This window comes from Topomyia yanbarensis, chromosome 3, assembly GCF_030247195.1.
Source record: "Topomyia yanbarensis strain Yona2022 chromosome 3, ASM3024719v1, whole genome shotgun sequence".
NCBI classification, from domain to species: Eukaryota; Metazoa; Arthropoda; class Insecta; order Diptera; family Culicidae; genus Topomyia; species Topomyia yanbarensis.
The window spans coordinates 256,273,166-256,288,465 of NC_080672.1; the positions used below are offsets into that span (position 1 = coordinate 256,273,166).

At 36.3% G+C, this 15,300-nt stretch overlaps 1 protein-coding gene across 2 annotated transcripts in view; it reads left to right on the top strand.

Annotated features, from left to right (window-relative positions):
• Nucleotides 1–15,300, top strand: part of LOC131694290 (negative elongation factor E) — a 315,399-nt gene that overhangs the window by 67,725 nt on the left and 232,374 nt on the right. The gene's annotated exons all lie outside the window — the stretch shown is intronic.

The window sequence follows — 15,300 nt, forward strand, 5'->3', positions numbered from 1 at the left end:
GGTTGGTGATTTTGTCGTGTTATGCAACTTATTTTTTTATTATTAGAATATTTCGGAACTGTCTGTGGTGCTAAATATATGCACTGGATTGCTCACTACTTACTAGCTGCCAGGTTTCAATGACGAACATGCTGGACGAACATATGTAATTCGCAGAGAAAAGTTGGATAAGCCTCCGTGGTGAAAAGTGTTCCTCGAAACACGTGAGGTACTAATCAATACTTATTATCACATCAGAGACTGGTAGTGATTTGCACCTTGTATACGATGGTTATAATAGTGGTGTACACTTTTCTTGACATTGGAACAGTGGTGGCTTATTTGGCAAACTTTTGAAAGTAAACTGATTGTCTTTAGAATCAATTACATAGGCATTGTACGGATTCGTTGAAGCGTGGATTTGTTGTTTGTTTTAAATGATCCGTGATATTTATTACTTCTTCCAGACAATACCCGTTTTGCTACAGCTACGTTCCATTATATTAAATATTTCCGGTTCATTTTACAATTTTTTAGATAAACTGGAGAAACAAGCGGGTGGGAAAGGCTCTTCTCAGCTTAGCAATCGTAACAAACAGAATAAATGTTTGCGGTTGGTTCGAACAGACCAACCATATTGATTTCTGGGCATCCTTTTTGTTTCAACTATATCTATTTCTATGGATCTCTGTAAAGCAAACAATTTATTATATGACAATCATGGTTATTTTCAATATTATGAATTGATCATTCATTTTCTCGATATTGGTGTGATTTACTTCCCAATGTAATTCATACAACACTAGAAACGTGCTAAATGCAAACACACAACATTTTTTATTTAGTAGATCACAGAACTCCGTATTTTCCAATGGAATAAGTTTTTTCTATACTCAATGGTGCATACCATTTCAACGAGTAATTTGCGGGAAAATAAATTACACTATGCTACAGTGATTTTGCACTTTTCACCAACCTAGTAAAGGTTGTAGGTCCCATCAAACGCAACAAAAAACTATATTTGAAAACTGCTGTAACCGCCAAAATCTTGGTTTACAACAGGGACACATTATCTGGGATATTCGTCACAAAAAAGAGTTACGTTGTCATGTTCCAATCAATTTTCGGTTTTTTAACTGTTATGAAAAGATGAAAAATAGACCGTTCCAAGGGTATGCTACATTATGCTGTTTTGTAAGAAATATTGTGCGACATTTTAATCATCAAAATTGGTCGAAAAATGCTGGAGTTACCAACTGATATGATGTGATTGGGCACCCGAATTTCCGGTTTTCTACACGTTTGCTCGTTAAAACTGAAAAAATCGGCCCCAAAGTTTCAGAAAAAACGAGAAAAAAAACTAAAACGCTTAAATTTTTTTAAGTAACTAAAAAATATTGATCGATTTCTAACAGTACTTCACTGTTGTTGAGAGTGTGTTGTGAAATCACTAGAACTATTGTTATTAGCAAAACATTTTTGAGGAATACACGAAACATCCATAAATTTTGTGAAGCGACAATATGTTTTTCGTTTTCTCCTTACCAAAGCAAACCAGAATAGCTTTTTTCTCACTTTTCCACGCTTCAGGAAAATGATGAGACAATATACCAAGGACAAATGCCAATCGAGCCAATTTATTTTGACTGCTGTTAATATGCAAAATGCAGAACATTCCATGTTCTATTTTTCCTGTCAAGATCAAACATTTCATATTGTTAGTTCTAAATTTAGATCAACTCCAGTCCTGTCAATGTCGCTCAAATAAAAATGCACTGCTACACGTCTTTTCACAGTATGGTGGTGATCTGCGAATGCATTACGCTCATAAATCAATGTGAGACAGGAATGTTGCAAGGTTTATTTTCTCATGGTTCAAAAATATTCGAATCATGAGGCACATCTACTTAATGGATTTATATACGACTGCCAAAAATCGAAACTCTTCACTGCAACGCACCATCTGGTGCTAAGTTTTCTTTCGATTTGTGGCATTTTTTTTTCGCCGGTCAGAACTTCGTGTATAAATTAAAACCAATTAATTTTATCAATATTTCTGTTTCCTGTAAGAAAAGGAAAAATGTGGATTACCCTCTTTCGGGTGCCAGCTCTTCAAATAATACTACGCTTCTTCTAGTATTGGCATAAAATTTGCCGCTTGTTCCTGTTCAGAACATACTGTTTTCTTTTAATTTGAGACCACTGTGCTGGGGTTTGACAACGACAACTAGTTTAGGAGATCAGCGTTTCAGCACGGTATTACTCCAATTGAGCACTACTGTACCAAATTTCTCCTTCGGTCTAGTGGAACAGAAGTAAGGCGCTAGTTTTAATCGGATGAATGGAAAATATATCCAGAGAAGAATGATTTACGACGGGCCAGTTGTTTACTTTGAGATAAACCTTTTTCATATACTTGTGGAGTTCAGGAGAGCGCCAGATTCAATATAACGAGACGATTCCTGGCAGATATTGCTTAAACATGATTGTTTTTTATTCAGTTCGTTTATTTGGCCCATGTCGTGGGCGTTAGCTTGGTGGTGCCAATTTCTATGTTTTACTTTTTACATTTCTTGAATCTAAGGGATTACAAATTTCATTATTTTATATATTAATATACTTGAACCTTTTTATCTCATTAGGTTACAGAAATTGCAGTACTCTAAATTTCGAGCGATCGCTTGGATCCGCATTTTTCTCTAGTTTCTCTTGAAGACTACCCCAGGTCAATAAAAATCTCCGATTCTTATCCTTATCAGAGGTGATAACCCTATTTCCAATACATATCTTTGGCTTAGGAAAAAAAAAATATTAACATTTGTTTTGTGCCGATTTACTTACAAAATGACTGAATGAATAATTTTTCGCCATATTTAAGAGGTTCTATCAATGATATAAACGCCTATTTTTGAAAAGCTTTTAAATACAAATTGTTCTCTAAGGTGTACACAAAAATACAAAAAAAAAATATCTAAAAAAGTTCGTTCTTGATAAAGTTGCGAAAACTGCTCATATACGACAATTTGTTCAAAAATGACCGTTTTTCATAAATCGCATTTGCGAAACATATAAATGATTTTTTAGAAAGTTGATTTGTTCTACAAAAGCGCTTAAAATATACATATCATTCATTCTAGGGTGGAGCACCATGACTTTCTAAACATCGTTTTTAGGATAGTCTATTGGGCAGTTAGATAGTTTAATGATGGCAGCTTATTGTAAATAGCGCTCGACGATTCTAAATTTCAAACTTCTAATTTTCATTTTTTTTTCTAAAATGAGAATGCAAAATGTATTGAGGTGTTTAGCATACACATTCCAAACAAACTTTGAGGCCGTTCATAATTCACGTAGACTCATGGGGTTACTGCAAAAGTCTACATTGACATTTTTTTATTCTCTTCTTACTAATCATCAATAGGCTTTAGGGAGAGTCCTGTTCAATGGATGTATTGATGGAAATACTTCGAAACTAGTACACTATTGTGGAACCCACCCTATAGGGGACCACTCTATCCAGAAACCCAGTCAGTTTTTATACAAAACAACAAATACCACACGTTGTTATTTCTTGCCTACATTTAGATACATGTAGTCTTCCTATAGGGAGAGATATGCAGAGAGAAATGCGTACAAAAAGGTAACCTTCAATTTCATTGTTAAAATCTAGCAGTGCTCCCAAAAAGAGATAGATTGGCTCGGCTGCCTCAAGAACTTGACAGTTTTGCTGTCTCAAGATGGCATTTCCGCATATCTCTCTAGAGGAAAACTAGATACATGTCCGATCTCATCAAAAATCGTTGAAAAAATGCAAAATAACGGTAGTAAATACGATCTCCAAAAATTCATCCCCGCGGAAGAATATTACGGTGAAAATCCTTCAGTCGCGAATTATCATCTAACACGCCATTAAAAATCGTTATTTAGCCAGCTTTCGTTAAATATTTGAACCATTAAAACTTCAAAAATTGTCAAACTTAAGCAATAAAACTACCATGTTAACAAGGACAAAAATCGATTTTTATTCAAAGCATCATATTAAAATATGTACAACATTACTTAGTCTTGCGAATATAGATCATTAAAGGCCCATCAAAAAACAAAAAAAGGCCAATCAAAGTCGCTTTGATCACATTGGCTACCTATGCAAATTTTTGATTCCCCAGGGGAACTTGACAAGTTACTAAACTAATGTCACACCTATTAATCAGTAAACTCTTGCCTGATTTTTACCTTTCTCATATACAAAGGTTATCTCGAACAAATTAAAAGCCCAAAATAGCTCAATGGGCATGGCCCAATTTTACGCCCACTGTATGGTGTTTTGATAGTGTTTTAAATGGGTTCAGCCCGTGAAAAAACCATCATCATGGTCCGGTAGATCCCACATAGAAACATATGTTTGTATATTTATGGGGTATTGAGAGCATTTTAAGGTGCTTTGGTGGGTGCGGATCATGTTTATGGTCTTTTTGAGGAGCATTATGGTGTCTGGACCCATGCGAATTTGTTCGGGATACCATCACTCTAAAAATTGGTAATCTAATCCTAATCTAATGTTAAGGTATACCATTCGACTTTGTTCGTCGAGATTGGAAAATGACTGTGAGTATGTATGTTTTTTTAAATGCATGATTTAAACATTGCACAGTGGCCCAAAAAAAACTCTTTATATAGGAAAAGCAAAAGGTTTCAGGCTATGAAGTATTCCTCACAGACACAGTATATGTTCATTTTTCTCCGAAGAACCGTGACCAAGCTTCCGAGAACATGGAAAATGAACCTTGTATTTATGGAACCATTTGTGTTTCCACAAAACTAGTTCATGCAAAAACTAATTAATGTTCACACAAAAAATAAAAAAATATATTAATGACAGCAAATATTAAACGATTTTTATGATTTTCAGGAGGTTGATCACGATTTTTGTAATTTCTATGTAGGGTATCGTGATATTTTATTCTAGTGTTTAATATCGGATTTTTTGAAACAGTTCGATTCAAGTTTGTTATTTCAGGACCGAAGTCACGATTTTTACATTTTCTCTCCGTATTGTGATGATATTTTATTCATACTCTCGGATTTATCACGCGAGATAAAGTGATTCACGTTCGTGGCTTCAGGAGCTTTATCATGATATTCGTTATTTCTCTTCGCGTTATCGTGATCTTTTATTCTTGAACTAATATAGTACCGGACTTTACACAGAGTAACGTGAAAATATGAACTGAATCATGAAAGCGTAACCAATCTATCGAATTTTATGGGTTGGTGAACTCTTCCACGAACACGATATGTTACTAATTCACGATTACATGAATGATATACTTTGTTCTGTGAAATTGTCTAAAAATATTAGAATAATTCATAAAAATATATAATTTTTGAACTCTTTCATTAAAGTGGAAGTGTAATTTATGATTTTGAACATGAACGATGAATCGTGACTAATATATTAGGAATTGTTAACCGGTTCACGAGGCATGAATAAATTCATAAATAATATTCCGAGTTTCATGAAATAGTTCACGCTTTAATATCTAGACGGTTTTGATTTTGAGAACTAATCCACAACGATGGAAACTAGATCATGATCAAGATGTAACATAAATCATGTATCAGTTTAACTAGTCCACGGACAGCAAAACGATTTGGGAATGCCAAAGTTGAAATGGTGACTGAAGTTCACAAAAACAAACAGCCATATTGAGAATATCTGATTTGAACTAACGTTTCTCGTGAGCCAGGTGAAATTACTGGATCTGAAAAAAGAAGACACTTTCCTATTCCCAGGCCCGTCCTAGGCTCGGCCGTTGTTTCAATATAGACTTTCAAGGTTAGATCCTCGTATTGACCTACTATCGCTCGATATGTGTAAATCGCTCCAAATATTTACATTATTTTGCACATCATCGAAGAGTGAAAATGAACCAGCTTACGAACAGTCACTAGCGTGAGAGTGTATTTTTATCGTGACTTGTTTCGCATAGCAGTGCATAAAATCGCCTGAATGAAACTGGATGCCCCGCGATCATTAGTGACATCGGTGGAGGCATTGAATTTCGGGTTGATGTAATCCACTAGTTCAACAGTCAGACAAAAGAGAATGTATAATTTTAGAACGAACGGGAATAAAGCGTAGAAATGAGTGTTTAATACATATACTGTAAGAAAAGTTGGTGGTGAAAAACGAACAAATTGAACTTATGATGGCGTATGGGCGATGGCTATATATTTACCCACAACAGGTGCTATGCACAGCAACATGTGGGTCAGGAAAATTTTCCTACCAGTTACATTCGGACTCATTCTTATAGGAGCCCTCGAAATTGAGTGTTTGTTTTTGGTTTCAATTGAGGGATAGACCGGGTTAGCTTAGGTAGATTCTTGGCGAAAAGTATTGGGTTTGAAAGAAACTATATTCAGAATACAAATATGAGTACCAACCTGTGTTAGTGTCTGTATCATGTTTATCTTTCTCCATGTTGAAGCCGCAATTAGCAAATCATTATCATGACCTGTATATCAGCAGTAATTCAACTGACACTACAATTTAAACACCGGTATTCTTTTTCGCTTTCTTGAAAATTATATACTACCACACTTATTTATAGCGTATTTTCGTTGCGGCATTCCTCTCGTTGACCGCACTGAGTAAAAATTCAACAGAATTTTTCTCGTGGACGAGAACAATTTTCGTAATTTTTCACAATTTTTCCCTCAACTCACATCCACACACATTTGCACAGTGACAAAAATATCTCGTACTACGGCTTGAGTAACAGTTTTCGCACAACAGGTAAACTAAACCGCATCGAAAATGTAACTGCAATTCACTAAAACCCACCAACGCAATGCACTTACAGTTGCACTTTAGTTCAACTGTTTCACGAATCCTTGTCGTAAGCCGCATCCAGTTGTTTCGGTTTTGACGTGATAAATTCACCAATGCCACTGCGAACACTAACGATTTGGTCGACGGCGGATCGTGCGTGAGTGAAAATGATAGGAAATTCGTGATTCGAACGACGGAAGCACAAATCACCGGCCACGTGGGACGGGTGGAGGCGTAAGAAAATAATAAAAACAAGGATACGAGAATGAGTCAAGAACAAAAAAAAATCTGAACACAAAAACAGACGTTTTGTGTGCAAATCCCAGCGCTCGAAGAAACAGAGTAAAGTGTATGTAGCGCATAGCACCGATGGCAAGTAATGTTCGGGGAGTGCGCGTTGCTTGATTCTTCGTTACAAATTCGGATGGGACACGCTGGTGTCTGTGGCCCGGAACACAAGACCCATCACTGCACACCACAAATAAACCGAAAGCGATAGTGAATCGCGCGGAAATTTGTGTTGGTAATGTTTTTTTCTGTGTGGTGTTTCTTCCGTCGCCGATCAGAAGAACGCGCGCATTTTTGTAGATTTTTTTTAAATACTTCAACGCTCGACTGATCTGTAAATCAAGTGATGCTATTGATTGAAAACTGCTTCAAACAGAAGAAAATGCGATGAGATTCGGGTGTAGCTCATGCGTTTGCTTGATTCATGGTAGTCTTCAAGTCGGACATTGGGTTCTTACGTCCGACCAGAGAGAAATTCAATAGGGTTGTTAAAAGTTTCATTAAATGTTGAAATGGTGATGGTTCCACCTAATACTCCCACAAAGGTGTGAGCTGAGCGATTTATTTGTAAGATAATTAATATTTTGACATAGGGAAATCATGGTTAAAACCGACAAATTAAGCTTAACCCCTTTTTTGGGTTACCACAAAACCATTAAAATTATAGTTTCTGCGCAGATTTTTCCTTTAGAAGATTCTTAATAAGCCTAATTTAGTCAGCGCTTAAAAAACTTAATTTCATTGAAAATTATTGATTGCAATAATGGAAAACAAAGTGACTTCTTCCAGGAACTGCGGGTAAAACCGACACCCCATAGGGGTAAGATCACCATCCCATTCAATTTCTTATCTCTTCACGTTTATATTAAAAATATGAATATGATATGTGCCGTGTGTAATAAAGTGTAAGTATGTATACATAAGTATGTGTGATGCAAACATGTGTTTTGTATCTTTATCATGTAGTAAAGGGGAGAGTGTTCGAAAGCGTAGTATTATTAACAAGAGCATTTTATGTTATAGGCTTATTACTTTGTATGGATATTCTCAAGTAAAACTTCCACACATCATTGTAAGCTTTAGTGTAATTTTATTTCTTAAGAAAAGATTTGCTAGAGTTCTACATTCTACTAATTCTCAAACGTAAAACTTATCCGCTTGACACGGCAACTAGATTTCGTTGTCGGTACCAGTCAAATGACGAAAGTGGTTTCTTGTATTAATGCTATAGGATGGTTGTTCTGTATCAATTGTTTATCATTACATAGTTTTATAAAAAATGTTATTACAGTGGATAAGAACAGACTCGTTCTTTTTTGTTTGATACCAAAACATTCAGTCACTGTTCACTTAGAATTTGGATTTATCAGTGGATTATCTCGACTGTCAACACCTGCACTCTTTACTCCGTGATTTCGTCCACTATTTTGTTTTCTTTGTTTTATTAGCAAGGGACTGGAAGGTGATACTGGAAGTATATTTTTTAATATTAAGAGCCATAGTACCCAACGGAGAGCAAGGAGTTGAAGGGAGAAAGTTTAGAAAAGCGTGAAGGATCATATATGCAAGCTTAGAGCTCACCGGCGACTTAACTTTTTGTCTGCTACCGTAGGAGTCGAGATCTTTTGGCATTAGAAATGCGAATCACCTGAGTCAACGGCATGTCCGGACAAGCGTAAAGTAACTTGTTACTTCATGCTGTTGGATCCGACCGACTTATTAAAGTTCAGGTTCTTAAGAATGTAATCTCAATTTTTTATAGAGATCGGAGCAGCAGACCCAAAGTCCCTTGCAGAGGCGTGGCTTATACATGAAACTTGAAACGCGAGTATCTCGAAATCATGTTTTCCCTAAAACTTCTTTGCGGTGACTATGACTGCCGAAAAAGTTTTCAACCGATCTTAAGACTTTTTTTTAGCTTGTTCGTAATTTAACTGCCATGTCCTTGAACGGTTCCATTTTTTCGTCAAATTTCTCATATTAATGTTATGTTTTTTTAAACTATTTTTTTCTGGTAAAAATCTTCCCCGTTTCCAAAAAGAAAACATTTTTTTTCAAAGAATCATTCAAGGACACCACAGGTACATATAGTAATGAATTTTTAGTGTTATACTTTCAGTTGAACAGTTGGACTGGAATCGTAGTCGCGGCAAAAAGCGTTTTGCGAAAATTGCTACAACTTCTACAATTATGAATATTTTTTTATGTTCTCAAGTGGATTTTGCAAATTGGACATTATACTACGCTAGGCTTACAATAACTATTTCATGGCCACACACATTTAAAATACTTCAAAATTTAAACAAATCATGCTTTTCTCTTTTTCCCGCATCTCAACAAATATAACTCTTTAAAACAAAAATTACGATGTTATTTCAGTTCGAAGGCTGACTACCAATAAAATATCGGCAGTATTGTTAAAATAAATTATTTTTAACAACTTAATTCGACCCATCGAACTTTGAACATCTATAACTTTGTTCAGAGGCGTTCTAGCACCATGCTTCCTTCTGCAGAGCTGTTGGGCAAATATTTAATTATACTTCTGTTTAATTAGTTGCACCACAGAGAACAGACATCCATGGCGAACAAAAATATTTAAAAAACGTGTGTAAGCATTTCAATTAATATACGATAAACACTAGCGCCGCCACATCTACTTATCCCAACTATCCGTCAAATCCATTCGGGAACCGGTTCCATCTTGCTCAAAGAAAACAACCGATTCCGACTCTAACGGTTGATGCATTTGACCTGGAATTCATACTGGATCCACTCAGAAGTCCAGAAGAACAGGTTCCGGACTAGTTTGACTGGGTGACTTGAATGACCGCTGTCAATTCAGTCGAGCCACAAAAAAACACAGTAGCGCACCTGGTTTAGATATCCCAACTACTTTGGAAACCGTTAGGGATTTTTACACAAGTTGAATGCTGAAGATGGACGTCTGTTGTTCGTCTGATTTTTCCATATAAATCTTCACGGAAATTTAAAATGCAACACGATACGCCGCGTCAAAATCACCCAGTTAAGCTTAGCCGGAAAATCAGCTGGATTTCTGGCTGGTTCTAATTTGTATTCCGGCTCCAGTGACACAACCGATTCTAGTTAATTGTCCCATGTTGCTTATTGAATGTATTCACTTTTTTCAAACAGTTCTTTTTGAGACATATATTCAGAAAACACAGCCAAATCACATAGTTTGTTCGAAGACTTCGTAAAAAATACGAAGTCTGTTTGTCCCATTTTTGAAAATCTACGCATAATTAAATAATAAATAAATAATAAAATATAATAAAGTAGCACCTAATTAATAAAAATATAAATTAATAAATTTAGTGCCTGATTTAAAAATTGGCACTAAAAAGGATGTTTTCCATATTTGTGGGAATGTTTTATTTTTCAGAGACATGTTGAAACTTCATAGTAATGGTGAAGTGAATTCTTCTACTAAATTTTTTAAAAATACTCGTAAAACTATGTCAGGTCCATGACCTTTTGTTGCGTCTAGGTTTTTTTAGTGTAGTGGTAATTTCGTGTTACGATATTTCGTGGACGGAAATATCATTTGAAAATTCAGGTATAAATGAAAAGTAGTCGCGGTCTGTTTCGGAATATGAAGTATAGACTTCTTGAAAGAATTTTACAAATAAATTTCAGATGTCAGTACTGTTATTTCCTACATGTCCGTCAAAATGCATTTGGGATGGAAAATTGATATTCTAGCACATGTTGAAGTTTTAGAGATGTCGATATTTTTCGAATAAACTAGTTCTACCAAATACACCATTGTGTCAGTAATATATTGTTGAAATAAAACATATAAATGTGGTTTTCGGGAGTTTCTAAGAGTAGTAAATCGACGAACATTCAAATTCATGTATAATTAGTAATGGAAAAACCGATAACGTTTGAACGTTCATTGACTTTTCTGAAGCACGCTTTATACCTCATATATCAGTTCTGATGTTCAAGGTCGTCAAACGATGAGATAACATAGTCTTCACTAGGGATTAGAATAGCAAGGAGACGCCATGTTCCGTTTGGAGTTTCAATTCAGCTGTAGATGTTTATAGCTGAGTTCGGATTCAGGACGGAGCATGTCGTTTTTTTGTTTTTTTAATCTCTTTAGATCTCACAAGTCTCCTATCTCATGCCTCCACGCGAGTCTAAGTCTATTGATAACATTTGGTCCTTGGACCGGCGACGACTGGGTGCTATCAGCCTTCTGCCGAGAGTAGCAGAATGAGAGGGTGCGAACAGATCTAATCACGGAAACACTACCGGAAAAATGAATATCTGATCGGAAATCAGCCGCAACAAAACTTTAATCTGACTAGTATCGATGATCGCGGGTCAATACGTACTGAAAATTCGCCGCGTCTGTTTTTAAAGAATCTAATTTCATGTTCCGTTATTGCTAACCAGCCCATGTATCATAGGTTACAAATCTTTGTATTTCTCTTCAATGGTCGTTATTATCGCTCGTATACGTGTACTTTACAAATCATCCGATACGTAAAATAGGAAATACATATGATTTATAACATCTCACGCTATCATAACTCTTTGTCTGTATAACGTGTTATCACTCGGTAGTTTTCAACCAAATCAATATACCATAGAGAAGAAGTAGCGAATTCTGTCTAAATACTGTTACAATAGATAATTGTCCGGCCCATTACGTAGATAAGATTAGCTTTTCTAGGCAATACTCCCACTGTCGGCTGTGTGGAGTTCAAATTGCTTAGAGTTTCAAATGTTTAGGAAACATAGGATGGTCTCGGTAGCCGGCTGCCCAGAGTTTCAAAAAGAACCAAAAACTTAACAAGATCTTTTCTTTTTCGAGTGATCGTGTACTGGAAGACTAACTAAACAACTAGGGTGATGAGCCCATTTGCGCCATGTTTCTATTATCACCCTACCCATTTGAAGCCGTTGTTTAGAGCAGTGTCTGCCATCTTTGTTCAACGCATTGAGTCAAATGGTAGCGCAACAATAGGGGCACTCGATTCGAGTTTTCGTTGCGCTCAAACAGGAGAATTTCACTGTTTTCAGTGCATTTATGCTATTATATTGGTTCTTAACAACGAAGCAAAGCTGTTGATGTCAATTTTTACGTATTCAATTGATTGTAGGGCGAGAAATTAACGAATTAGTGAGGCACCTGGCTTAGTATGGTGAAAATAGGCACTTCACCCTACATAATAAAATATTCTTTACAGGTCACATCGCTTGCTTGGAGCGAATTCTAGTCTTATCCCCTTCCAAACCACCAACTCCGCAACACCTATGGAAGAGTCTGATGAATCGTCGTCCTCCCGTTAAGTAGGTGGAGCATCAACACTTCCCGTCCACCTTATCCTTTATCCTTACCCGTGAACGATGGAGATGGGGGCGGCCAGCAATGATGGCTATCATGTGTTGAGGTTGTAATACGGGTCGGATTGGTATGAATTCCTACTTACCACTTCCTAAGCAACTCTTATTAGATAATCAGCAGTCATGCATGATGAAGTCAGTGTGCAATCCACCAAAATCATCGTCACAACGCAATGCAATGCATATATCAGTTCTGATGTTCAATAGCTGATCGGTCAGTACCCAAAATAATGAATTTATTTTATTAAAGATATTAAAAAAAAAATTTCGTACACAACTCTTACATCTGGTCGAACTACATCTGTTCCGTTTTCTACGATCCATCCGGTGGAATATTTTTTGACGCCATCAATGAGCTGTCTGTGCGGAGGAACATATTTACTTATATGTAGAACAAATTAACAACCAGCAGAGCGGCAATTAAAAAGCATGGCAGTGTAATCTATTTCCGTTTTTTTCAGACACTAAAATTAAACACAACTAAGGCATGAGATTAAATAAATAAAACAGCACCGGCAAACGCGTATCCACAAGTTGCACGGGTATCGACTAAGATAACATAAGATCTTCGAAAAACACTGTTCAGTTGAAAGGCACGCGTGCGTTGTGTATTTGATTCGGGAATTGCATTCATCTCTACTATAAGAAAAAATGCGTTAATTGCCTTATCAGCGAGGCGGAATGCTAACGGATAGGGACGCATAGTTTGAGTAGATTTATTTACTCTGTACTCTGTAATCTTGATGGGAAAACAAAAATGTTTCTTAAACAACAGTTTTGCAGTATACATTATACAGGGATTAGCGATTAATTTTCGGAAGAAACTATTCAAATTTCAAATCAAGAAAAATGGAATACTGTAACTGTCTGTCTGTTTTGCAATTTCAATATGTTAAATAGTATAAACTTAGTAAATAAATATATTTGCAATATACAAGGGTGGTTTGAAAAGTCCCTAGTCCAAACATTATTAATATTAGTATATACAGTAATGTTTCGATTAGATCACTACTTTTACTAGATATGACACTCGAGGTCGCCATATTTTTGTCGATTTTTTCCCCTGTCATAGGGGAGCCCGGGGCTAGTTGGCGATTGGGTTAAGTTGGCGGAATCCCTTTTTCTCTGTTTCTATTAGACATATAGCACTGCCTCTTCTTGTGTACCTCAAGTTATGCGAAACCCGTTATCCAATGTATTTTTGTTGCAAAACGATTTGTTTGCGTTATTTAGGGTGATTTTCAATCTATTTCCTGAATGATTATATTTTTCGATAGCGCATGAAAAGAGCTTTCAGTATCCGTATAGATATTACATCTATCCAAAAACAAAGGTTATTTTTTAAATAGTTTTTAATAAAATATGCGGTTGGGGTAAGTTGGCGGTACCGCACGGGGGGCAAGTTGGCGGTACTATTTATAGTGCAAAAAAAAATTTATTTCTTGAATTCACTCCAAAGTAAGAAAATCTTTTTCTTGTGTATTTCGCCAACGTAGAAGACATTTATTCCGGCCAATTGCATGAAGAATTTCGAAAATTTGCTTTTGAATATGGAGTACGCGTCAAAGTCAATATGCCAGGGTGTTGATACTGAAATATAATAGCAAATGTCGGTTAATATCAGTGTTTCAAATAAACCACGCGTTTCACACCAAGGAGCCTGTTCCCAAAGGAGCGGTGGAAACCAATCATTGTTAAGCACGTTTCTGGGAGTGAGTAAAAAATCAAAGCAATCCAAGTGGGTTTTGACTCTTAGGACTCCTGGTTTTGGCTCCTCCTGTCCACTCCGGTTTGTGATTCTTGTTCTGTCGCCGCTTATAGACCGATTTTAATTTTCAAACTCTGCTAATATCTTGTTGAAAATAGACGTTTTTCAGACCTTTTTTGCATTTGTGGACAGACAAAGTGCGCCAAAATCCAACGGTAGCGTGCGTTGTCGATGGTTTCTGCCTCTTTGAAATAATAAGGACCGGATGATTGTTTTGGAGCAAAATCTGGCCCAAACAGTTACTTTCTGGCGTGCAGTGGTGTTTAACGTGTGGGTTCTGTTTTCCCCAAATTCAACAATTTTGTTTACTCCGCCGGAAAGCCTGAAGTGAGCCTGCCAAATTTTTTTATGATAAGCACGCACAGTTTTCACTACTGAACGATCGTTTTCCATGTAATGCGCTACGTTTTCAGCACGTTCTTTTGGTGTAATGTATAGCTAAAATGGCCCTAAATGATGTTTCATTATCTGTTTATTGTGTTTATCTGTCAAAATCGGCTGGAAAATGGCGGAGTTGTTCAATGTTAAAATAGGATACATCCAGATGGCGCACCCTGTACATATTGAAGCAAATCATTTATTTTCAATTTAATTTTCTTTAACAAATATATTATAACAATAATCACGGGCATACATATCTCAAATCCGGTGTAAAAATGTTTCTGCTGAGGTGATGAAATCCGAAAGTTCAAATGCATAGTGGAAGGATGCAAAACAGGTGTAGTATCAATTACTGTAATGGCCTAAGCCTAGCCTAGTACGCTAACCATTGAATGCTGACCTTCGAGGTCTATCGAAAAGAAGCTTTCGCCATGAGCTGTACCAAGGATCTGTTTTGCTTTTGTGCTTGATAAAATGAAAATTGAAAATCTAAATTGAGGTCGGGCTTTTAAATTGTATGCTGCAATTATAATCTAGTAACCTGTTTTCACTCCTTGGCGGTTTTCACTCCTCAGGAGCCAAAAAAAACCATAAGTGATGAAATCAGGGATTTTAATGATTTGTCAATGATTATGGTTTCTTCAACGCATGCTGATTGGAGTGATTT